This window comes from Ochotona princeps, chromosome 6 (genome assembly GCF_030435755.1).
Source record: "Ochotona princeps isolate mOchPri1 chromosome 6, mOchPri1.hap1, whole genome shotgun sequence".
NCBI classification, from domain to species: Eukaryota; Metazoa; Chordata; class Mammalia; order Lagomorpha; family Ochotonidae; genus Ochotona; species Ochotona princeps.
Window position 1 is genome coordinate 1,651,617 of NC_080837.1, and position 26,695 is coordinate 1,678,311.

General features: G+C 50.2%; 1 protein-coding gene across 1 annotated transcript in view; it reads left to right on the forward strand.

Annotated features, from left to right (window-relative positions):
* THSD4 (thrombospondin type 1 domain containing 4) overlaps positions 1-26,695 on the forward strand; it is a 369,969-nt gene that overhangs the window by 122,337 nt on the left and 220,937 nt on the right. The gene's annotated exons all lie outside the window — the stretch shown is intronic.

Consider the following 26,695-nt stretch of genomic DNA (forward strand, 5'->3'; position numbering starts at 1 on the left):
GGTTAAGCTGCTGCTTGGGACACCTGAATCCCACTTCAGAGTGTCAGAGTGTGAGTCCTAGCTCTCCTCTCAATTCCAGTTTCCTAGTAATGTCCATCCTGGAAGGTAGCAGGGATGGCTCACATGTCTGTGTCTTTGCCTCCCACATGGGAGACCCATTTGGAGCACTTGCTTCCTGTCTTTGGCCAGGCCTATCCCTTGCTGTTGTGGGTATTTGGGGAGTAAACCAGCAGAACTGTGTGTGTGTGTGTATGTGTGTGTGTGTGTGCATGTCCTTGTCCTTCTCCCTCCCTCTTCGTTACCCTATCTTTCAGATAATTAAATAGATCTTTTTTTTTTTTAAAAAAAAGAAGGGTTCATTTTTAAAATGTGTTTTATTTATTTATCAGAGTTGCAGAGAGAGTGAGAGAGACAGACAGATCCACCAGCTCACTCCCCAAATAACCACAGCAGCATGGGAGTGCAGGGGACCAAGCACTTGGGCCATCTTCCACTGCTTTCTAGGCATTAACACAGAGTTGGATTGGAAATGGGGCAGACAGGACTTGAACCTGTGCCATTTGGGATGCCAGTGCTACAGTGGGAAGCTTAACATGCTGCATCACCGTGTTGACCCCGATTAAATAAATCTTAAAACAGTGGCAACAAATAACATAGTCACTTTCAGTTATGCCTTGCTGATGGGTTGTGTGTTCCACACCTAGAGATGACCAAGGCCTTATTCTGCTGGGAGACCCCCGGGGAACTCCTCTGCCAGTGGCTGGCTATGTCTCTGTGTTTTGGGGGGCATCTTAATTTACCTTTCATTGTGTGACCCCTGATTTTAGCCTACCACTGTAATCAGTATATATCAGGTAAGCCAGGTGTGTTTCCTGGCTGTTGAAACAGGTGTAGTGACTTGGGCCCATAATGCCCTGGCCCTTGGAAGCCAGGAACCCACTTAGTGCACCTCATTGCAGGCTGTGAACACTTTCCAAGACTTAGGAGCTAAGCAGATCCCAGCGCTGGTTGCTGCTTGCTGAAATCAGCACTGAACAGACGAGCCCTGTGGCATGAAGGGTGGATTTTACAAGTGTAGCAATATGACTAAGGCCCTCAACTGATGTCCAGGGCTTGGTGGTGTTAGGAAGCCTTAGAATGCACTGCAGACCTCGAATGATGCAAACCGATGGTTCCCCAGGCCGCAAGATCAAGGTCTTTGTCCCAGTGAGCCATTCGCCTTATTTTACTTAGGGTAGAGCTGAGGGCAGCTGGGAGAGGCCATGCTTCTGCCTGACCCATCTCATGCCAAGGCTGGCCCAAAGTTAAATTTAGATAGAAAATCAACGAGATGCTAAGAATACTTCCAGCTTTCCTGACAGTTTGCATCCATCACTTAGAGAGGAAAAAGGGGGGCTTACTGCCTGGCAGTAAGTAGGGAAGGGTGAGGAGGGGAGAGCAAAGGTTAGGTCAGGCCAGAGGCTGGATTCTTGCAGGCTGACAATGGTAGGGACGCTTTCTGGGAGGTCTGAAGTGAACCGTCGGAGACCTAAACCCGAGGAAGGATGAAGTTGGAAAGGAAGATGTCTGGGTATCCCACTCCCAGTGCCTGAGACTTCTAGAAGGTTCTCTTGGAGAACCGTGCTTAGAATGAGCGATGAGGCTTCTTTGTGCCTCTCTTACCTCCAGGAGCTCCTGCAGCCCAACGCATGTTTAGTAGACTGAGTGAGAAGGCTGCCTAGTGTGGCTTCCTGTGGAGCTCAGCACTGGCAGGTACACCTAGATAAGAACACAAGCTCTGTACCCTTGACCTTGACACTGACCTGGGGAGTGGGTGGCTGCCTTCCTGGTCCTAAAAGGTTCATGGTGAGACAGGTGAGGTGAAACCAATCACCTGGTGGGCTGTGGTGACGGGAACTGAACTGGCCCATGCATGGTAGCACCCAGCGCATGGGGAATGCTCATCAATATCATGGGTACTCATCAGTGGCATGGGTCATTGCTGTGCAATTTTAACACCCTCAGTTGATGCTGGATGTGCATATTTAGTCAGTTCAGGGCATACAGTGTCATTCAGACCTGGATTCAGCCTAGGCCACATGACCCTTCACAACCACATGACTTTCATTAGTTTTGTTTTTCTGAGTCTCAATGTCCGCTGCTCAGCAATGGAGATGCTGGGTACTTTGGAAAGCCATTGTGAGAGTTATTGGAGCTCAAGTAAGGGAAACACCCGGGATGCTGCAGCTGTCCACCAAATATAATCCAGGGGAAAGTGCTGTGTCGTGGCTAGCAGAGTGGCTCACCGGTGAGATTGACTCAGTTGAAATCCAGGCTGGGAAGAGGGCCAAGTCACCGTATCTGAAACCAATATGCCATATCAGAGTGCCTGGTTAGAGTCCTGGCTTCTCTCTGGGTTGAGCTTCCTATTCAAGTGTTCCCTAGGAGGCAGCAGGTGCGTCCCTGCCATCCATGTGGGAAACCTGGATGGAGTTCCAGGCTCCCGCTTTAGCCTGCCATTTGGAGTTAGAGGCAGTGGGTGGAAGGTTTCTCTCCTTCGCACTGCCTTTCAAATAAAAATGAAGATAAGTGTCTGAAAAATAAGAAAATACAATGTGGAGGCCTTGGGAAAGTGGATTCCTCATTCTGAACTTCAGTCTGTTCTTCTGTGAAGTGGGGGAAATCTCATCCTCCTGGGGCGTTAGTTACCCTGAGCATCAAGACAACAGCAGGCAGTGGAGTGGTTAGCAGAGCACCCTTCCCAGAGTTACCCCTCCTCTACCCTGTAACCAGTGCTAAGCTGATAGAGGTCTGTGGGGCAGTGAGCAGAATACAGAGGTACACTGCCCCCTGTAACCAGTGCTAAGCCGACAGGGCAGTGGGGCAGTGAGCATGGCACGGAGGTACACTGCCCCCTGTAACCAGTGCTTCTTTCTGCTTCTTTCCATTCTGCTATGACCCAGGGGAAGGGAGAATAGTGCCACACTGCTGGCCCAGTAGACCTTCTGTTTTTGCCCTTTACTCCCTGTCTCTGCTGCTGCCATTGGTCTATTGCTGTGTTGCTCACCAGAGGTGACAGAGAGACACTGGGTCAGTAAGAAGTATGAACTACGGCCGACAGCAGGCAATGGATCACAGCATCAACTATGAGACCCCACTGTATGTCCTCCGAGGGGAAGAGCAGAGCACAGGACAGCTGCTGGGCTGGCTGGCCCTCCTCTGGGAAAGGATTATTGGTTCCCCTGAGGTCCAACATGGGCATCTCTTTAGCCTCTCAGGTATAGAGGAGTCTGGTTGTGATGGTGATGGGGGAGTTGTGGCCTTCCTTCCTTGGACCCTTCTGGGCTCAGAAATCTCTATCAGGGAGGCACGTGGAGCAGAGGTGAATATGGAAATGGGCTTTCTGGTTTCCTCTGAAGACAGCCTGGGCTCAGGGGCCAGGGTCTATGGGAAAGTAATGTGGCTTGCATTTGAATTCTCTATTTGAGGAGACCTGGAGTTACTGGCTAGGCCTTGTGGCTAAACACCGGCACCTGTGTCTGTGGTGGGTGTACCGGGGCCTTCCAAGGAGTAGCTGTGCAAGTAGGGTGTCATGTGCAAGGGTTTTGTTTATGGAGAATAGGTGGCTTAGGGAAGGGCATTTCTGACCCTGGCTGAAGGTGGGAAGGCGCTAGGTTGCCAAGAAGGGTCAGGAGTTCTCAGTCCAGGCCATTTGTTGGAGTCCCGTAATTCTGAGTCCTTGTCCCTGGTTAACAGCAGGGGTGTCAGTACAGTACAGTGTCCCTACAGGTGCAGGGATGGAGCTGCCAGCACTTGGCACTCCCATGGAAGCCACGGGGGCCTGTGAAGGATCTCAGTTCCCACCAGGCCATGGGGTCCTGCGATAGAGGAGTGGCAGCTGTGTGGACCACACTAGAGATGCTGTGAGTGCTTTGTGTGGGGAGGGGCTCGGCTGGTAGTGTAGCAGGTGGAGCAACTGGCAAATGGACAGGATCATCAGCATCACCTCTTGTGGCCCTGGATTGTCAGCATCGCATCTTGTGAGGTAGCATTGTGTGACCCTGCTGCTGTCAGAGGGTGGAGGTAGGGATGACAGAGATGAACGACTGTGACACCTGTGAAATCCTGCCTGCTGTTATTCTGTCTGCTGGGGTCTGGTCTAGCTCATTATATTTCTAAAGCCTGTCCTGCAGACTGCCCCAATAGTGCTGCTTCTGGGGGAGACAGCGAGAAGCAGGGGACAAGGTGGTGGCAGAAAGAGCCACTTGGGTACATGCTGGGGAGGCAGGTGGGAAGCAGGTTGAACAGTTCTGCCTGCAAAGGCTGTCAGGCCCTCAGCGGCTGCATTCTGAGGCTGGCTTTGAGACTGGGGCTTGTATTCTATCGATGGGTCCCAGCCAGCCCCAGGCGGTGGTGGCGGGCAGTGGCAGGGGGAGGGGGTGACGACCCTGCTGACTGGGTTTATACAATGGGCATGCTGTGGGAGCAGAGTCGCCTGTCAAACTCCCAAACAGCTGCCGCCTTCCTTTGCCGAGTCCGTTGTGTGGGCCTCTTAGACATCAGCGCCTGGCCCCCTCCACTTGCTACCTCCCCTCTGCCGAAGGCTCTAATGAGGCTGCACCTCTGTTGTAGCTTGGCCAGGAGCCTTGTTGTTCTGGCATGCTCAGTTCCGGATGCGAACAATGTGAATGTATAAGACCGACAGCTGGCACAGAGCAGGACAGATGTCAGGAGCATTCCTGTGGCACCGAGCATTTCTGTTAGCATTTTCCCAGGAATTGGCCAGGCCAAGGGGACCAAAAGCCATGGCTGTCTCTGAGGATTTTTCTTTTTTAAGATTTATTTTATTTTTATTGGGATGATAGATTGTCTGACATTCTCTGTACCAGTATTGTTGGGGCACACTTAAATAGCAGACTGATGGAATTGTAACTTCTTATGAAGAGTGTGATATTATGGGAAAAAATCAATCGGGGAGCAGAAAATGGGGGGAAGGGATCCCTGACTATACAGAATTGTATGATAAATTTCAAGAATAAAATTAAAAATAAATGTAAAACAGTCAGATATACAGAGAGGAAGAAAGACAGAAAGATCTTCCATCCATTGCTTCACTCCCCAAGTGGCTGCTTCTTGTCTATCTGCTAATGTAATCTCTGGGAGGCTGCAAGGACTGGAGCTGAGCCTATCCAAAGCCAGGACCCCAGAGCCTCTCCCGGGCCTCCTGTATGGGTGCAGGGCCCCAAGGCTTTGGGCCATCCTCGACTGCTTTCCCAGGCCACAAGCAGGGAGCTGGATGGGAAGCAGGGCTGCTGGGATTAGAACTGGCACCCATATGGGATCCCAGCACGAGCAAGACTTTAGCTGCTAGGACACCGTGCCAAGGAAGTTTTTAGTTTTTGGCTTACCCTTTAGTCCATATCCAAGAAAGGCAACATATCCAAGAATGCCCTTATTTGTTTGTTAATTTAAAAGACACAGTTAGTTACAAAGAAAACATAGAGAAGGAGCCAAAGAGGAAGAGAGAGAAGAGAGAAAGGGAGAGGAGGAGGAGAGAGAAATCTTCTCTCTGTTGGTTCCTTCCCCATGTAGCTGCAAAGGCTGGTGCTGGGGCAAGCTGAAGTCAGGAGCCAAGAACTTCCAGGTTTCTGATGTGAGTGCAGGGACCCAAGCACTTGGACCACCTTCCCCTGCTTTGCCAGGCACATTAGCAGGGAGCTGGATTGGAAGTGGAGTAGCTGTGACTTGAAGTGGCACCCATATGGGATGCCACAAGCCACTCCCAGAATGCCTGACTCCCAGCAACCCATGAGATTTCCACTCACTGTATAAGATAACATGGCATTTGCCTCTTTCTCCCCCCCGCCCCGATCCTCTATCTCCAGTGCTATCTCCAGTCAGCTGTGAGCAGCTGATTTTCTGCCAAGCGTGTAGAATTCAGAGGTGGGTAAGGTGCACGCTTTGCCCTCAAGAAGCTGCCTCCCAGCCTACTATTTCAGTGTTGAGTTGATGAAAGCACTCATAAAGCAAGGCTGTGTTTGGGGAATTCATGTTTTAGAGGACAGTGTGATAACCCACAGCTAGCAGACAGCAGGAAGCCACTGCTTCTGCAACTATTTGCACAGTGCAGTCCAGCACACTTGCTCAGGGAGAGGGGTGAGGTGGGGGTCACAGCCATTTTTTTCTTCTTGGTGTGAAAATCAGGAGAAGTCAAGACACTGAGTTACTGGACTTAGGTGGGAGCAATGCTTGATGGCACAGGGGCAGGTTGTAGGAGACAAGAGGATCCCAGGATGAGTGTGTATGTGTGTGTTTCTTCTGGATTAGCTTCATGGGTGCTTACCTAGGCACCTAGTGAAGGTAGCTTATGTAGCTTGCTCTTGCGGGGGAACGATGAGGCCTTTTCATACTGTGTCCTCAGGGGTGTATTGCAGACCTTGCTGCATTCCAGAGCTGCATGTCAGAGATGGCCAGTGGCCAAATGACAGTCCTGAGTGGAGTGTGGGGATTGCGCCAGCTGGCAGATGAGGGTAGCTCAGGTTCTGGGGAGTGAGGCGTGCTCCTGGTGACAGCCGTCTGCAGTAACTTGAGCTGTGCTCATCTGTGAAACCAGTGGGATCTGAAGATGAGTTTGGGATTCTGCGTCCCATGAACTACACAAGCATAGAGTGAGGGGCTCAGAGAGCAGAATGCATGTCCAAGATGTGACACGGCGCCCGTCAGGGACACCACACAGTTTGTAGGCACAGAGCCATTCTTTCTGATTTGGGGATTCTTTGCTTAATCAAAACTGTTGGGTTTGGAGAGGAGGGTGTTTCAAAGATGCACCACTTCCTGCTCTGGGATTTGAAACAAGGACCCCCTACCCCTAAGAATGGCAGCAGTAAAAAACAAAAAATTCTTCATGTTTATTATTTGTTTGGGTCCCTCCACCAGCCTGTTTCTCCCCAAATTGCTACTCCCTTCCCTGGATTTTGTTAAATAGGTGAAGTGATTTAGAGCAGTTGTTCTTCACCTTTAGAAAACAATACGTTGTGAGGGGCAGGTGTCATGGAGAGCAGCGTAGTAGGCTGGGATCCAGTTCTACCTCCACTTTCATTCCAGCTTCCTGCTGATGTGCCTGGGAGGAAGTAGGTGATGGTCCCAGTCTTTGTTTTCTTGCACCTGTGTTGGACATCCGGACTGAGTTCCTTGCTTTATCCTGACATAGTCTGGCTGTGGAGAAAAGGTCTCTTTTTCTCTTTCTCCCTTTCAAATAAATAGTCTGTAACAATAATAATGAATTAGGGAGTGGACATTTGCGGCAGCAGTAGGATACTGCTTGGAACACTCATATCCTGTCTCATACTGCCTGGATTCAAGTCCTGCCACTACACACACCACTACCACCACCAATCCCTGGGAGGCATCAAGTGGTGGTTTCAGTAATTGGGTCCCTCATATCCTCCTGGGAGACCTGGCTTGAGTTCTGGACTCCCAGTTTGCCATGGCGCAGCCCTGGCTGTTGTGGGCATTTGAGAAGGGAACCAGCAGATGGAAGGTCTCTCTCTCTCTCAACTTGTAATAGTGTGTTTTGTAACCTTGGTCTGAGTGGAGCAGATTTGTGGCTACACAGTTTGTGGTAAGAGGGGATGGCCATAGGGATTAAACATTGCTAGAAAATAGAACTAAAAGGTAAATGTATTTTAGTGTAAGAGATTTTTGAAATCTGTGCATGGTTTTTCCATAATAAACTTTTTAATGGATGTTTTTAGATTATTTTTAAATATTATTTACTTTTTTGAAATGCAGAGAGTCAGAGCTCTCCCATCCATCCAGTGGTCCACTCCCAAAGTGGCTGTAATGGCCAGGGCCAGGCCAGGCTAAAGCCAGGAGGCGGGAACATAATCCTGGCCTCCCACATGGATGACAAGGGTCCATGTGTATGAGCCATCATCCACTGCTTTGCCAGGGGCATTGGGGGAGCTGGGTCAGAACAGAGCAGCCAGGACTCCAGTCAGCACTATGCTATATAGGATGCCAGCATTGCAAGCAGTGGCTTAATCCGCTGTACCACAATCCCAGCTCCTTTGTGCCTTTTTTGAAGGCTTCTCATATGCATGGCTAAGATAAACTTCTCTTTTATTAAATTTCCATAAACTTTTCAAAATCTCTCTGTTTATTAACATGCTATATTAGAAGTTTGTAGTATTTGGTTCTTTACAAAATTCAGTGTTTACTTAAGCATTAGCGAAACTCAAATTCAACTTGTTGAAAAGCTGAAATTTCTAATTGGCGGTATTTAAAGATACCTCATCATCTGGACTTTCCAGGGTTAAAAAGAAGGGGTCACTTAGATCATTTCTTAAAGATCGGGATCTGCCATCACTTACACTCCAACCTGATTGCAACTGTTTTGAGATGTCATTTGTCCAAAGAATGAATAACGCTTATGGTATCCACTTATAAAATGGGGTTAAAATACTCCATTCCGGCAAGGTGTGCCTTCAAAACTCTAACCTAACACTTCACTATTCCTGATCCTCACAATATGCCTTAAACTTTTAACTTATAACTTACTTCCCTTTGCTGGGCAATTAGTTGCCAGTATGCTTCTTCCCAATTTCATTTCTCTAAAAGAAGTGGGAAAGATTTTATGCATGTCTCATAGGCTTATCCCATCAGCCAAGCATGCCAGACTTGCACACCTTTATTAGGGACAGTTCTAACATGCATGTGTACACAGCCCACCTATGCCTCGGGGAAGCCAAAGGTGTAATGAGCATGGTGTTCATGTATGCTGTGCACGTGTGTGTGAATGTGTGTGTTTGTGTGTGTATGCAGGATGAGCAGGTCCTGCTTGGGTGGCAAGACATGAAGAGAGTTGTAATGGGGGGCTGGCATGGTGTCACAACAGGCAAATCAACTGTCCTGTCATGCTGGTATCCCATATGGGCACCAGTCCGTGTCTCAGATGCTCTACTTCTAATCCATCTCGCTCTTATGGACCAGGAAAGCAATGGAGGAGGGTCCAAGTTCTTGGGCCCCTACACCTACATGGGCAACCAGAAACTCCTGGCTCCCAGTTCAGATTAGCTCAGCTGTGGCTGTTTTAGTCATTTAGGGACACACACACACACATACACACATAAGTTTTTTGAGTGGGCTGTGATGACTATGTTGGCCCTGGACTTCAGGGACCAGCAGTGTTGGTGGACATGCCCCAGTTGGGTGCAACACCATAGCTACTTTCCTGGTTCTGCCCCTGGATACTCCTTAACAAGTGAAGTGGCTCTTCTTATGGGAGATCATGGCTGCTGCAGGACCCAAGCCAGACAGCCTGTGGTGGAGGCCAGGATCCAGGTGGCTACTTTCCAGGCGGGGGAGAGCCAGGTGGAGCTGGTGGATTCACAGGCTAAGCTGCCTTGTAGGTGAGCACACTCTGGCATGCTCTATCTCAGAGCTGCGTCTGTCTTTATGCGCTCCCAGGGTCTCAGAGGGTGGACCCAAAGGGAGGAGCCATCAACAGACTGGAAGGTGGAGCTTTGCCAACTCACAGGGAGAGGGACCTCTAGGTATAGCAGACCCTGGGGGCATGGGGAGGGGGAAATAAATGCATATGCTGAGACACCCCCACCACGTGTGTGCACGCGCACGCATGCACACACACACACACACACACACACACACAGAGCAGGCCAGTGGGAGAGGGGACAGCTCCAAGGCATTGAGAGTTAAGAGAGTGAATTCCAGGAATAATCATTTGACCTAACAGTTAAGTTGTCTATATCCCAAGTTCTGGTGCACTTCTGGCTCCAACTTTATGCAATGCAGACCCTGGGAGGTGGCAGTGATTACTCAAGTACTTGAGTCCCTGCTGCCTGTGTGGGATACCCAAGATTGAGTTCCCTGCTCCTGGCTTAAGCTTGATCTGGCCCAGCACTGGGTGTTGCAGGCATTTAGTGACGTAAAATAGAAGATCCATCTCTGATCGTTTGCTCTCTCTTTCTTTCTCTCTCTGCATTTCAAGTAAATGTTTTAAAATTAAAAACAACGGGCTGATGTTGTATCACAGTGGGCTAAGTTCCTGCCTAAGATACCTGTATCCCATATGAGCTCCAGTTAGAGTGCTGGTTGCTCCACTTTGATACAGCTCCATGCTAATGTGCCTGGAAGGCAGTAGATGCTCAGGCCCCGCCACTCACTGGCAAACCCTTTGGCCTGATTCAGCCCCAACAGTGATGAACATTTGGGAAATGACCAAGAGAATGGATGATCTCTCTCTTTCTGTCTCACTCGCTCTCTCTACTTTTCAAAGAAAATGAATGAATCTGGAACGAAAATGAAGCTTCATGCTATAATAAATGTGAGCTTCCATTTATCTCTAAGAGAAAACCTTTTTTTTAAAGATTTATTTATTTTTATTAGGAAGTCAGATATACAGAGAGGAGGAGAAACAGGAAGATCTTCTGTCTGCTGATTTCACTCCCCAAGTGGCTGCAACAGCCAAAGCTAAGCCGATCCAAAGCCAGGAGCCAGGAGCCAGGAGCTTCTTCCACGTCTCCCATACAGGTGCAGGGTCCCAAGGCTTTGGGCCGTCCTCAACTGCTTTCCCAGGCCACAAGCAGGGAGCTGGATGGGAAATGGAGCATCCAGGACATGAACAAGTGCCCATATGGGATCCCAGCTCCAAGGAGAAGACTTTAGCCGCTAGGCCACTGCGCCAGGCCCAAGAAAAGACTTTCGATTAAAGAAAGGGGGCTTGTGACTTGTGAGTAGGCGGATTAGGCTGCAGTCAGGACTCTGGTCTTCTGTTGATTATGGGATGCTTTTGTACCTTTCCCAGCCCACTCCTCCCTTGTTATGGAGGATTCTGATGGTTCAACAGTAGCAGTGTGTGTCTGATTGTGGTACCTGCAAAATTTTGTTCAGGTTTCAGTGGCTCCCCTGCTCTGGCTCCTTGTTTCTGTAGGATCTGGTGACAGAGTGTGATCTTTGACCTTTTTAGTTTATTTTTAGCAGGTGTATAGATTGCAAGTGTCCCCAGGATACACATGAAAGTCGAACAGACACATTACTGAAGGCAGGGTCACCAACACACCCATTCTGTCACGCGTGTCAGTTCCTGGAGGGGGTGAGGACATTCAGCTTTCTCATTTGACATCATCCTTAAGTGAGTCATTGTGCCCTGTGGAGACACCATGGGCTGCAACAGGCTTGCAGCTACACCTGCAGGCTTACAACTCTGAGCTCAGGGCACTGATACCTCCCTGATGGCTGAGTTGTGAAGCTGGTGCTACAGTTTTGTAGGATCTGGTGGCTCAGGCTCTGGTCTGCCTTTACATCGACCCTCCCACCACAGGGATTCCCCAAGCTGTACCTGTGCACAGGCAGCAGGACCAGCTCCTTGGGGCCAGACTCTAAGCCATCTTCCCAGGTCATGAAGCTATGTGGCTGTCTCAGCCCTGTGTTTGGATGCCAGGAGCATGTGCTGAGCATGTGTGGACCATTAGGGAACCCTGTGCTGGCCTGCTCCTTCTATTTCCATTTCTCCTTTTATGGTGACTTCTGACGCAGACCAGGGGGCTCAGGCCACTGACGGAACAGCTACAGGTATCTGGGGACAAAGTTTTGCTCTCATTTTGATCTCTTTCTCCCTTGATTGAGTCTGGCTTATTTGGGCTTGAAGAGCCAAGGTTCTTAGAAAGAAACACCTCTTGATAGGATTGGAGTTGGAAAGGGGAAGGGGGAGGAGCCCTTTCAGTGGAAACCAGTGGAGCAGCCTGGAAAGACAGAATTGTCCAGTGTGTTACAGCCAGGATGAGGGAAGGGTCTAGCTCTTGTCTGGAAACCAGAGCCAGAACCCTCTGTTCCAAGGGTAACCTTGGCTCCTACAGAGTGAGGCTGCTGGGATCTGGGCAGCCTGAACTTCTTGCAGGCCAGTGTACCTGTCTTCTGCAGCCCAGATGCCCTCCCTCCCCAGACCTTCCTGTCCACCACGTGCTCAGCCTGTGGGGTCACACCTTCCCTGCCTGTGTTCTGTTGCAGTTGGTTGGTGAAGCCAAAGTGATCTGCTCTCCTCCCAGGGGACACTTCCTGATATCCCATGGGTGTTCGCTGGTTTCTCCCCAGGGCTTCTCTACCTGGCCACGTGTCTTGTTCCACTGACCACCATTGCTCTCTGCCCATATCATGAAGTGGCATGGGTTGCAATGTTGAAGACAAGCATTGCCGGAGCTGAAACCTCACAGCTTTGTGACTCAGGTTGAGTTCCCGAGCCTCTATTTCCAGGGAGATGAAGTGGGAATTAAAAAAGAAAAATGGTGCCCATTTGGTGGGAGTGTGTAAAAGCTCTGTGTATAGCATCTTTGTTGTTGCCAATCAAAGTCTGCAGGCTCCATGGCCGTTGTGGGGCCTTTCCCTGGCTCGATGCTGCTTGCAGAAGGTGGTGAAGAACAAGTTGAGTTTGCTTGTGGTGGTGTGGTCTGGGTTCACACATTGCTAGACTGGGTGCCTGGCCTCTGCTCCAAAGACCAGCAGCCCCAGCTCAGTGCCTTGCTCAGGTCTTTGCAAGCCATGGAGCTTGTGTCCATGGAGGTGTAAGATCTCTGCCTGTCCCACTACAGCCTGCTCTGCTGGGCACCCTTGCCATGGTGCCTCGCACTCCCTCACACTGTCTCTCATATGCTGGTTTTGAAGCCGGGGAGCTTCCCTGTGGGTCACTTGAGAAGTGGAAGGGTATTCTTTCCTAGCACACTTTTGTGATTAGTACAATTGTGGTTAACACATTTGTGGTTAGCACTTTCATGTTAGTACATTTGTAGTTAGCACTTTGTGGTTAGCACGATTTGTAGTTAGCACATTGCAGTTAGCATGTTGTGGTTAGTACATTTGTGGCTAGCACATTTGTGGTTAGTACATTTGTGGTTAGCACTTTTGTGGTCAACACATTTGTGATTACCATATTTATAGTGTGGCCTCCCTTGATTGAGGTGATGCATTTCCAGCCTTGCAACTGTAGGAACTATAAATGACTGAAAAAGAGTGAATTGTGATGTTGAAACCAAGATGGGCCGGTGGGCCCAGGAACTACTCTCAGGCTGTACTCAGTTCAGTCCGTCAGCATGGGCATGCTTGCTCTTTAAAACATGCCACACACACTGCTTTCCCACATGTGAGGTGTGGGGTGCTGGTGCTTGGTCAGTATCTTTTGGATGCCTGCATTTAGCACTGTGGACACTTGGTGGGGTGTCCAGAGCCCTAGGACCTAGGCATTGTCCCAGCCAAGCAGACAGGTACAGCACGAATGAGTTCTTTGCAGGGAGCCAGGAGTCCAGCTTCCTGGGGCTGGGGTGGATGAGGGACCTCTGCACCTGTGTGTCAGAGGCCCTTGGTGTCTTAGTGTTGCAAGTGAGTGTACTGTGACTCAGACTCCTGTCTTCTTCATCCTTGTAGCTCAAACCTCCCAATCTAGCCCTGGTTGAATTTCAAAGAAATCAGAATTCCCAGTGGGCATGAAATTTCCACCCAAGGGTAGGAACAGGGTACTAAGGATGCGAAGGGGAAAAGGGCAGAGTGTGCAGGCGAGGCAGGGCCAAGAAGCTGCATCCCCCCACTGCCCTGGGGCATGCTCTGATCACTTTGCACCTTCTCACTGGGGGAGGCTGGCTTTCATCCCAGCCGTGGGTGGGAGGACACCACCCCTGTTTGGAAAGTGGTTTGTGGGTTCTGCTGCAGTTCTGGGATCCAGGTAAGAGGCTGGAGAATGCCTCAGACAGTTGTACGGAGAGCCACATCCTTTTTTGTTTTTCATTCTTTTTTTTTTTATTAATTATTTTGCATTATGTGACAGTTTCATAGGCTCTAGGAATCCCCCCACCCCTCCCCACACCCCTCCCTCCTGGCGGATTCCTCCACCTTGATGTAGTATTACAGTTCAAATTCAATCAAGATTCTTTCCTTGCAAACGTATACCAAGCATAGAGTCCAGCTACTTCTTTTGAGCTCCTCTTTCCCAAGCCTGTCCTTCATGGGACAGAGACCCAGGCCTGGCTGCTGGAGGGGCACGGGCTGGCCTTCTAAGAGCTGAGCTGTCTTCAGTCTCCATCTCACACTATTCTTGTGTCATTCTTCGAAACAGAGAGAAAGGTTGCTGATTTATGGGAAGCAGACACACAAGGGTGCTTGAGACAGTTTGTGAAAGCAGAGTTAAAAGGTTTCTTGGGGCCAACATGCAGGTTAAGATGCTTGCATCCCATATAGGCAGTGATTTGGTTCCAGCGGCTCCACTTCCCATCCAGCTCCCTGCTAACGTGAATGGGAAAGCAGCAGAGAATGGTCCCTGTGCCATGCATCTGCTGCCATCCTCCAAGTCCTTTACCGGACAGTAGCACTCCCATTTTTTGCGATGCAGCTTTTAACACTTCCCAGTGTGTGTGTACAGCCATTCCTAGAAAGAGCCCTGTCACGCAGCACTGGAGTTCTCTAGTGTTTCCACTTGGACTTCTACACAGTGCCCCGCTTACTGAGCAGCAGGAGAGAGGGCCCTCTGCATGGGAACCAGCATTGGTCCCCAGTAGGAACATGCCCAGTGTCCCAGAGGAAAGGGCAACATTGCCAGGTCAGTCACGGACAGGTTCCGGTTCAGGTGAGATTGGTTCACAAGGTAAACAACAGTGAGGGCTGCCAGCTATTCTGGTGGAGAAACGAATGTGTTTCTTTCCCTTGGAGTTTGTGTAGACAAAGCCCAGGGTGATCCTCAGAGTGGCAGGCACTGCTGTGTGTGCAGGTCCCTTGCGAATATGATAGAAAAGGGCAAGTCTGCATGATGGAGCTTTGTAGAGCTTCCCAGAACTTCAGTGGGCCTCAGCTTGGGTAATGGATTTGCTGTGACGATTGCTTTCATTTCAGAGAGTGTTTTTTGGAGGTCTGTGATGGAGGCATAAGTCAAGCATGTGGGTCCCATTGCCCAGGAGCTCAGGTCCAAGGTCAAAGTCCCACAGTGCTCCGCCTATCCTGGCTGAGGCTGCCTCTTGGCCCTGTGTGGGCCCTGCCCATAGGAAAAGGAATCCCACTGGGTGTCCAGGAGTATGGATACATTGGTTGAAAGGACTGCAGAAGAAGGGAACAGAGTAGATGTTGCCTCAGAGGTCCCAGGGGAAGCTGTTCATGGAATCCATGTGTTGGATTGACTGTGCAGCAAAGCTACACAAGCAGGCTGCAGCTTGTCCTGGAGCTTTTCAGGTGGTGACTCATGTTCATGAGACAGAACCTTCCTGCGCACTGCACATGAGTGCCACAACCAACGCGCACCCCTCGGCATCCATGAAAGCACAGGGTGCTCTTGCTCACTTCCCGGCGGGGTTCTCTGGATCCTCCAGGGCTGACTTCCTACTCCCCCAGGTCTACCCTGAGCAGAGTTGTGATGAGCCCACCAGGGACCCATACACCCAGGAGCCTTTTTCCCAGCATTCCATTCACAGACTCAGGCCTGTGCACAGGTCCCTTGATGCTCAGGTTTTACAGGCAGTACTGCTGTCCAGAACATGGTGTCCCCACCTGGAAGGTAAGAATCCCGGTTTCTGCAGGTCAGAGACATGTACTCTGAGAATCCAGCAGATCTGCCCCTGCTGCTTGCTTCTTTGGGACCTTACCCTGTGGAATGCCCTGTTGGCACAGGTGATGAGACACCCATCCATGGAAGTCAGAAAGGCAGGGGCAACTGCTGGTGGCTGAGGAAGGAGCAGCAGAGGATAAGAGCCTGAAGAACTCCTGGGGAAAGGGGACCTGTGAAGGGGAGCTGGGGAAAGGCCTGGGGGCTGGGCAGCTCAAGGTGTGCAAGAGCCAAGGCAGGGACATCCAGCAGAGTAACTTGGAGTGCCTTTAGATTTGGGGAGTCCCTGGGGGCTGAAATGCCCCCTTTGGTGGTGTCTGTGGGCTCCACTGGCCATTGTTTGGATCTGTGACCAGATCACCTGTGTCAGCGGCCGGAGTTCCTCAGGGTATAGAGCCAGCAGGTGGTGCAGCTGCCAGAAGAAATGCTGCAGGGCTTTCCTAGCCAGGGTGAGTGGAGAGTTCTCCATGTGGAAAGAGGAGGCCCATCCTGTTCATCGCACATGATTCTGCATTCCATACCACACATCTGCACACTATATGCACATGCATGCTACATATATCCACATGCCACACACATGCAGATCACAGGATTTCTATACCACTTGCAGGTCTACACCATAAACACTGCATGCTGCATGCTTCTGCACACCGTGCATGCATGCATGCTACACACACGATACACGCTACACACACGATATACGCTATACATACCTGCACACCACAAATCCACATGCTACTCAAACCTCATGCCATATACACCTGTATGCAGCACACACCTGCACATCACACATGTCTCTGCATGACAAACACCTCCACGCAACGTTATCTCTGTGTCATACATGTGTCCTTACACTGCATGTCCAGGACTCTGACCTAGCCCGGGTCCTGCAGTTCTTCTTTATCCAGGGTGCTCTGGGTTCCTCCCAATGCAGTGTCTCAGAGTGTGACTTCCTGGAGCAGTCCTTTATAGTTCCATGGATGCATATCCACACTGCCAAGGCCTCTAGGGTCACAGGACATGGTTCCCGAGGTCACCCCCTTGTAGCTGCTATGGCTTCTCTTGAAACAGAATGACCTAACAACACACTGGCCACTCTGTGGCCCTGGGCAAGGCTCACGACCTCCCCACCCAGATGTCGACCTCTGTGTTTTCCCTGGTCTGGAATGAATCTCCCATGGCTGTGCATATACAGTAGGGGCAGGGGTGGTCAGTGTAGCAAAGTCAGGTGGTGCTGAGAGCCTTAGACCTAGGGGATGGCCACCGGTCAGCATTACAGGCTTGTTCTTGCACACCCCTTCTTGCAGGAAAGATACAGTGTTACTCGCCCTGTAAGATGGGTGCTAACCGTCGCCACCCCAGGGGGCTTCCCTACTTGTAGGTCACTGCCATCCAGAATTAGCTTCTAAGCAGAACATGCCTTCCTCCTGCTGGTGCGGAGTTTGCTCCTTGAGTGTATGCCTTGTATATGCATGTATGTGGTATGTATGTGTGTGGGTGTGTTTTGTATCAGGTGTGGGCCTGTGGCCCCCAGGACCTCCTGGTTGATGAGGTACATTCCACCAAGGAATTGATGGAACAATAAAGAAAATAGAGGAGATTGTGCCCAGCTGCTGGTCGGCTGGAGGTGAGCCCAACTGTAGACCGTGCCCCTGCTCAGCCTGGAACTTGGTTGGCAGTCTGGTACAGCCGAGGGAATCAGGCTCATGGTGGCCATGTTGGAGCCAGGGAAAGTGCCATAGGTTCAACTGGCACATGGCAGGTTGTCATCACAAGGACAGGTACAAAACCTGACCCAGTTCCTTCCTTGGAGCTGTGCCAGGAATGTGCGTCCTGCAGTGCTGAAGTTGGAGGGGGCCAGAGCATCCCGCAGGGCAAAGCCACAGGAGGCTAGGCCAGGTCAGAGTCGCATACATGCACTGTACAGGTGTGTGTGTGCCAAACACCGGCTCAGCACTGGTCCTCATCCCTCCAACGTGGTGGCCACTGCATAGATCATCTGCTGTAGGACAGTGATAAATTGTCCTCTACCTGGGATGTCCCTCATGTGGCTGGACTAGAGGCTACACTTCATTCCTTTTGCGTGTGTGTGTGTGTGTGTGTGTGTGTGTCCCTGCAGGCCAGGGCTGGCAGTGTGGGAGAACAGGGCTGTGGCAGCCAAGAACAGGCGCTGCCAGATTTTGAGAAAGTCTGTGGTGCCCAGGGGAGAACGAAACCGCCCCTCTCCTCGACCACCGCCACTCCCCACCCTGCAGCTCTGACTGAGGCCCAGACAGGATGAAGGTCTTGGCAGAGAACCCTACACATGGATCGTGTTCCAGGGAGCAGTGATGGAGATTCGGGGAGATTCAGGCAGAGTCGGGAGAGGGAGTGAGAGAAGTCAACGTGGCGAGAAATACATTGGTGCATTTTTCTCTTCGTGCTGCTTCAGGAAGATAATTGTGTTCCATTATTTTGTAAAATAATCTATTTTGAGGTTTTTCCTGACCCCCCATTACACTACCACCACATTACTGATCCGAGAAGAAACAGTGCTCATGTTGGCCTCCGGCACTGGGACGCCTGCCGAATCCCATGATCCATCAATCTGGGCTCAGGTTCTTAGGGTGGGGCTCCATATGCAGATGGGAGCTGGGGGCCCAGCCTGGGCAGTGGTGGCTGCTGCACTCTTTTCCAGGTTTTGGCTGAGCTTTCCAGTCTCCCAGGCATTGCCCATAGTTCAGCCACTGCTGCTGGCCTTCCCCTCTCTGGGTTGCAAAGGTCCCATTTGGCTCAAACCTTGGAAGAGGGTGGGTCTTGGCTGTGATAAGGCATCAGTGTCCCTCCATCCTACAACCCTGGCTGTGATCTGTGTGATGACTTAACAGGATATTCCCATGTCAGGGCTCCCCTGGCCATGCAACCTCCTCTGTCATCAACTTGAGGATATTCAGTAACAGTGCTGTGACCATGCAGTGTGGGGAGACGGACTGGAGTCATCCTATACCCAGGACTCTAGTAGGTCCTGCCCTCATGGCCTGGCAGGCAGGAGAAAATGGGGATTGCCAGATTTCATTAACTTATATCCTGCCTAACCCACTTACCCATGGTGTGGCCTTATTATGCCTTGATATCCCAATCGGTGAAGAAGTAGCATTTACTGGGGCTGGCGCTGTGGTGTAGTCGGTAAAGCTGAATTCCATATGGGTGCTGGTTGGAGTCTCAGCTGCTTCATTTTTTTTTTTTTTTTTTTTTTTTTTTTTTTTTTAAAGATTTATTCATTTTATTACAGCCAGATATACACAGAGGAGGAGAGACAGAGAGGAAGATCTTCCGTCCGATGATTCACTCCCCAAGTGAGCCGCAATGGGCCGGTGCGCGCCGATCCGATGCCGGGAACCTGGAACCTCTTCCGGGTCTCCCACGCGGGTGCAGTGTCCCAAAGCATTGGGCTGTCCTCAACTGCTTTCCCAGGCCACAAGCAGGGAGCTGGATGGGAAGTGGAGCTGCCGGGACTAGAACCGGTGCCCATATGGGATCCCGGGGCTTTCAAGGCGAGGACTTTAGCCGCTAGACCACGCCGCCGGGCCCAGCTGCTTCATTTTTGATCTGGCTCCCTGATGATGTGCCAGAGAAAGCAATGGGAGATAGCCTAAAGTCCTTGGGTCCCTGCCCCCATATGAGAGACTGAAGGAAGCTCCTGGCTCCTGGCTTTGGCCTGGTCCAACCCCGGCTATTGCAACCATTTGGAGAGTGAACCAGCTGATAGAATATCTTGCTCTCTATGTCTGTCTTTCCCTCTCTCTATAACTCTGCATCGACCCCTGGTTGCCATGGGAGTTAAATGGAGTCACACCCAGTAGATGCATAGGCCAGCACTGCTATGCTCAGTTCTGTGGCCTGTGCGGGGCATCAACCTCCTCATGTCCAGGCACCACCCTGACCCAGTATCTGCTTCCTCAAGCCTCAGCTTCTTTCTGTGTGAAGTTGTTGCAAATGCCAGTAGGATTTTCAGGAAGGCAAAGAGAGCAAGGGCTTGAGGGTGCATGTAGCTCAGAGCTGGGTACCAGCTCTGTGTCGTTGGAGACAGAGCAGAGAGGAGAGTGCCTGCCTCTGTCAGCTGTCTGGGTGGAAGGACTCCTTTTACTGTTGTATAGCGGCGCAACAATAGGTGCAGCCCTTGTGCTGTCATGTGACCAACTCTGGTGCCATCGATATAGTTGTGTGCTACCTGTCCCTGGCTGTCCTTGCTCCCAGTTGTGATTGGGCCCCGAGTCTAAGTGGCCACTCTCCTCACCCCTGGCAGTCCCTGTTATTCTGTGACTCAGCCGGACAATTCGTCCCAAGGACATTGGACCTGTCCTGTAGGACAGTGCCAGGAGGACTAGACAGAGGTTTCTGAGACTGTGTAAGACCTTCTTTCTCTTTGGGTCAACATTGTAGTATAGTGGCTTAAGCCAACTCCTGCAGTGCTGGCATCCCATATAAACACAAGTTCAAGTCTCAGTTGTTCTGCTTCCAACCTAGCTGCCTGATAATTCATCTGGGGAAGCAGCAGAAGATGGACCAAGCACTTGCACTCCTGCCACCCAAGTGGGGGACTTGGATGTGGTTTCACAGGCTCTGTTAGCCTGGACCATCCCCTACTGTTGTTGCCAATTGGGGAAAGTGAACCAGAAGATGCAGGATAGCTCTCTCTCTCTGTCTCTCCCCCTCTCTCCCCCTCTCTCCCCCTCTCTCCCTCTCTCTCCCTCTCTCTCCCTCTCTCTCCCTCTCTCTCTCGCTCCTCCTCCCTCTCTTCCTCCCTTTGTCTCTCTCCCTCCCTCCCTCTCTCTCTCTCCCTCCCTTCCTCCCTCTCTTTTCCCCTTTCCTGGTCTTTTCCTCTCTTCCTTATAACTCTGTTTCAAGTCAGTATTTTTTTTTTAAGATTTTATTATTATTGGAAAGCCGGATATACAGAGAGGAGGAGAGACAGAGAGGAAGATCTTCCATCCAATGATTCACTCCCCAAGTGAGCCGCAACGGGCCGGAGCGCGCCGATCCGAAGCCAGGAACCAGGAACCTCTTCCAGGTCTCCCACGCAGGTGCAGGGTCCCAAAGCTTTGGGCCGTCCTCGACTGCTTTCCCAGGCCACAAGCAGGGAGCTGGATGGGAAGTGGAGCTGCCGGGATTAGAACCGACGCCCATATGGGATCCTGGGGCGTTCAAGGCGAGGACCTTAGCCACTAGGCCACGCCACCGGGCCCTCAAGTCAGTATTTTTTTAAAAGAAATCCTTGGAGAATGAAGTACTTGAGCCATCACCTGTTTCCCCCTACCTCAAGGAATGCATTAGCAGGAAGCTGGATTGGAAGCAGAACTAGGGCTCAAACAAGGCCCTCTGATAAGGATATGGGCTGCCCAAACTCTGTGCCAAATGTCCACTCCAGAGAAGAGTTAAAAAGACTCTTAGCTGCTGTGCTCCTGGTCCCTTGGTCCCTCCTGTACTGTGTTGGCTGGACTTCGAAGTGCCATTGCCTTCCCCTCTCCTACCCCACAGAAGACCCATGGCCCAGGAGAAATCAGGTGGAAGTACTGTTCTGGGCCATATACATGCAGTTCTCAAAAGATGTGCATACATAGAGTTGTCTAAGGAGAGACACTCTGACTCACTTGTCATGAGGAAAATGCAGCGTAAGCTGGGCTGGGGCACTCCTCTCAGGATGTAATAATCAGAAAGCTCCATGTCACCGGTGATATGCAGGACCCAGCTTCCTCACACATGGCAGGTGGAAGTGTGGTTTAGCCATTTCATCAGAACTACTTGTGCACATGCTATTCGATGTAACACCTCTGCTTCCCGGTCGACAGCTGTTCTGATGTTTAGAGAAAGCTATAGGTACAGGTAGTATTTGTTGTAGCCTTGTTGGTCATCATGAAGAGATAGAAGCAGCCTCAGCTGGTCAAATAGATTATATTTTATTCAAATAAAGGGACACTTTGGCATCTGGAGAAAGGAGGGTGAGGATTTCTGTAATCACTGCTCTGGATGGATGAGCACAATAAAGGACTAAGTGAACAAGACGTGTAAAACGGTAGCACAGTGAACACACACATATTTATTCAAATAAGCACAACATTCTCCTGTATAATGTTGCCCCTGATAATAAGTGGTTGGGGTGAATTTATCACTGTCGGTTTCTTTTAGAATTTTCAGTGTTGTGAATCTTAGTTTTAAAAAAAATGAAATGAGAGGTCCCGGTGCAGAAGCCTAGCAGCTAAAGTCCTCACTTGAACACACTGGGATCCCATATGGGCACCAGTTCTAATCCCGGCAGCCCCACTTCCCATCCAGCTCCCTGCTTGTGGCCTGGGAAAGCAGTAAAGGATGGCCCAAAGGCTTGGGATCCTGCACCCATGTGGGAGACCCAGCAGGGGCTCCTGGCTCCTGGCTTTGGATTGGCTTAGCTCCAGCTGTTGTGGCCGCTTAGGGAGTAAATCAGTGGACAGAAGACCTTGCTCTCTGTCTCTCCTCCTCTCTGTGTAATCTGTCTTTCTAATAAATTTTTTTTAATGAAATGAGAACAAGTCAAAGAACCAGGCAAACAAGCCATTACCCTGAGGATCTTTTCCCTGTACGACAGAATGAAGGTCCCTGATCCCCAAGTTGACCAAGTGAAAACCTAACTGATTAAATCTGAAAAGAAAATAGAACAAAACTTTAGTATGAAGTTACATGAAACATATGAGCGATCTTCAGAAAGTGCCTGGAAATTATGTATCATGAAAACAGACTAGGAATGTTGTGATTACCATTTAATTCCATTTCCCATGAAGATTCTGAGGCACCTTCATAGGCGGAGATCTGTTTTATTTGATGGAACTTTGTTTTCCTGACTTTCTACACTGGGTACATCGCTCCATCAAACCATACACTCTGGAAAGGTTGGCAATTGAATCTCAGTAAGAAGTGTTGATCTGTAGATGAACAGCTGGAAAATATTCCATCCAAAAGTTCTCTGCGACAGCTGCTCAGCTCTGATGAAGGCAGCCACAGGCGATGCCTGAACAGATGGACGTGGCTATGTTCTGCAAGGACTTTGTTTAAACCTCAGAGGTGGTCAGTTAGATTGGGCCTAGAGCTCCCAGTTGGCTGGTCTTGGTGGAGTTCATTGTTCTGGTTCTGCTCCCTTTTGACTTTTTGCCTCTCTTTGTTTCTGCTTTTGTGAGAAGTCTCATGATGCTGGTCTGGGTGCTTGTGAACAAGCACCTGTGCTTGTGGCTATGTGTACTGGAGAGAAGAGGGAGGAATGTACTATGAGGTTAGGATAGGGTAGGATAAGATAGGATAGGGTAGGATAAGATGGGATAGGGTAGGATAGGATGAGACAGGAAAGGATAGAATGAGATAGGATAGGGCAGAACAACATAGAGTAGAATAGGAGAGCATAGGAATGAATGGAATGGAACAGAACAGGACAAGATAGAACAGAACGGGATTTGGTAGAATAATATATTAGAAGAGAACAGAATAAAATAGAAAAACAGGACAGAATAGAATGGAGGGGAGTAGAATAGGAAATGACAGAGCAGAATGGGATAGGGGAGGTTAGAATACAGCATGATAGGATGGGATGAGAGGCAAGGAGAGGAACGGGGTGGAACAGAGTATAACAGAGTAAAATAGGAAGTGATGGACTAGGGCAGAGCGGAGTAGAGTAGAACAGGTTAGGGTAGAATGGAGTAGAGTAGGTAAGCATACAGTAGGATGGACTAAGAAAAAGCTACTCTATAATACTAATATACATATACTAATAATATAGAGGGAATCAGTGGGGTAGGCGAACTGGGGAGAAGGAGAAATCCCCGAGCATGTGGAACTGTATCATTAAAAACAAAACAAAAACCCTGGAAATAATTAAAGTGACTGAAGCTGAACTGAGCAGGATAGAATAGCAGAAGGTAGAGTGCAACAGTCCACGGTGAGCGGCAAGGACCACAGCAACAGTGGGAAACGGGAAAGAACATTTTTTTTTCTTAAGCAAGAAAGTAGTCATGACTCCTTTTCAAACCTCAAATCCAACCTGAATCAGAGCTTGGATGTGTTCCAGGAACACGTGGGTAGGCAGATGAGAGGCATCCAGCGCTGCCAAGACGTCTCTGTTCAAGTGCAGATGGCCTCTGAGCAGCAGGGAGGGGAACATCAGCTCCTCCAGGACCGCACTGCCTCTGCCTCTCATTCCTGTCCTTTCCCTCCAGGTTACAGGCTGCAAAGCGGCACAGCCTCAGACAACTAGACCTGTAAGAGCAGGATCTTACATGGTGGCTCAGGAAAGCATCCTTCAATGATGGCAAAGAGAATGTAAGAGTCTTTGCAAAGTTTTACACAGTTTTGTCTGACAGAAATAGCACTCAGTAGATTTCTGTTATGGTCCAGATGATAGATGGTGAAATCTCAGTATGAGGTTCTCAAACTCAACATGAGAGGCAACCGGGCAGCTGAGGAACTTTCTGGAACCTGTGGAGTAGCAGCAAGAGGGCACCTCGTTGAGGACCAGGGTTTGGTCTATGGGCAGAATGGACAACTCCCAGGACTGTTGCAGGAGAGCAGTGAGGTGATATGGACACGTGTGGCAGTGAACCCAGCAGGCTGCCTATCCCTTCCTGCTGCACAGGGCAAGGCAGGTGGATTGCCAGCCACCAGTCAGTGCCCTGGGCTGGTTCCTGTGCCTCCCCCCACTTTGGCTTCTATGTCTTGTTTGAATGTAGAAAGTGACTCCCACTGCAGCTGCTAGGACCCAGGCAGCAGTTCCAGGGAATACCAGTGTCCCTTTGTGGGTTCCAGAAGGCTACGTGAAGAACGTGACCTCTGCTTCTTTTCATCACTGACTTGTGGGCTATTTGTATGTCAAGCCATCAGAGAGGCCTGAGTTACTGTGTCTGTCATGGTGGGGACTTGATGCTATGGAGGCTCTGGGACATCCTGGGGTGGGGTCCTGAAGGGAGGAGACTACATGGAAATCCGTGGTTTTTGTTTCAAGTTCTAGCAGACTGCAGGATTTGGAGGAAGTCTGAATCAAACGTATTTTGACCCACTGCCTCCATCTAAACAGTGAAAAATCTCAGAAAATCCATTGTCTTGGCAATTCAATGACATCTCCCAGATTTTTCTTCTCCCAGAAATAATTTTTTTAAAAAAAAACCAAAAGCATTCATCAAACCTTTAGAAATGATGCTCATGAAAATATGTTTTGTTTCTCAGATAGTGGGGGAAGGAGGGAGACTGCACGGCCTGTCGCCCATCTCCACTTGCTGGGTGCCTGGCATGGTGCCAGTGGGACCCAGCCAGCTCTCCCTCTGCCTGCCTGCCTGCCTGCCTGCCTGCCTGGGGTTCCGGCCCTGCTCCTGCAGGAGCCATAGCTGTTCTCACTCTCCCTGTTTCACAGGTCCCTGGTCTCCCATCCCCCCCACATCACAGAGACAATCAGGGGCAGCACAGCCAGCTGATACCTCAGAAGGGCAGGGAAGAGCTGGAGGGCAGCTGCTTTTTCTGCTCCCTTAGGAACCCTGGAGAGGGGCTCTGCAGGTGGACAAGAAGCTTGTGGGGGTAGGGGATCCCCTGCCTCTCTTACCACCCTTCTGAGAGCCATTCAGTAGGAAAGGCCTCCCGTGCCGTGGGCTGGATGCTTGGATGGTTCTCTGGCTTGGCTGGTGACTTGCTGGGTCCTCGGGATTCCCTCCAGCCACAGGTGTTGCCAGAGCTGGCTCTGTTTGCTCCCTGGATGTGTCTAGGCTATAATCATCCCGGCTGTCTCCCTTCTATCAGCCCTGCTCCGTGGAGCCCAGAGTGCATTCCGAGAGGAGAGGGGGAGAGTCAGGGTGGTGCTGAAGAGGTCTTCACGATGGTGTGCTGGGAGGGCCTCTTCACTAAGGGATTCCTTCATGAGCTCCTCTTTCCTTTAAATAATCTATTTTATTTATTTGAGTGGTAGATTGCTCCCCAAATGCTCACTAACAACCAGGGGTGTACCAGGCCAAAGCTTAGAAACAGAAACCCCATCAGGTCCCCTAAATGTGGGGCAGGGACCCAAGTACCTGAGCCATCATTTATTGCCCCCTAGGATGGAATCCAGGAGTGAAGAGAGCTGGTCTTGAAACCACACACTCTAATGTGAGATGTGGGTATCCCAATTTGAGTCTGTTTTTTTAGATTTATGTACTTTAAACCCATAGTTACAAACACAGAGAAAGAAAGAAAAGAAAAGAAAGGAAAAGAAAAGAAAGCTTCTATCCTCTGATTCTCTCCCCACATGGCCAAAGGCCAGGAGCCAGGAACTCCATCCAGGTCTACCAATAGGTAGCAGGGCCCCAAGCTCTTGCACCATCTTCTGATGTTTTTGTCAAATGTGTCAGCAAGGAGCTGAATTGGAACTGGAACAGCAAGGCCGTAAAATGCTTGATGCTCGTGTGGGATTCCAATGTTACAGGCAGCGCCTTTACCTGGGAAGTCACCATATCTCAATAGGAGTTTCAGCTACTGCACCAACACCCCCGTTTCCTGAGCCTGGATTCTCAGCTATGCTTCCCAACCCTCTTGCTGCATTATTATCTCCAACCCATCTTTGTGAAACTGTTTGTCCGATGGCCCACTCAAGCATGGACCCCCCAGTCAGTGCCGTCCCTTTCGGGAGGAACCTTCCACAGTGGGCTTTCAGAAAGATCCATCCAGTTCTCCCTAACTTGCCTCTGTCTGGTCCTCAGAAGGCAACTACTCTGACCATCCCCAGGTTCAGACCCTAATGGCCCAACCTCTTGGATTCTCCAGGCGGGAATCAGACTGTATTCCATGTGCCAGTGACTATAAGGGGTCGAAATCAAGATGCATGTCATTTTATTAGAGCCTCTCTCTCTTCCCTTGGGGGACAAAACGCTACTCCCTCTCTTCCCTTGGGGGAGAAGGCACCACCCCCTTTCTCATCGTGGAGGTTAAAGCCCCACGCTGCTGACTGGGAAAAGGCAGACACAGCTCTCTGCAGAGAAACCCTCCATCTCAAACGAACAAGGACACAGGAGGAGCTGATGAGTGTTTGTCATTTGTTACCCTTCCTGAAGTGACACGCTCTATCCTGGGCTGTGAACAAAGGAATCCAGGATGGGAAGGTTCCTC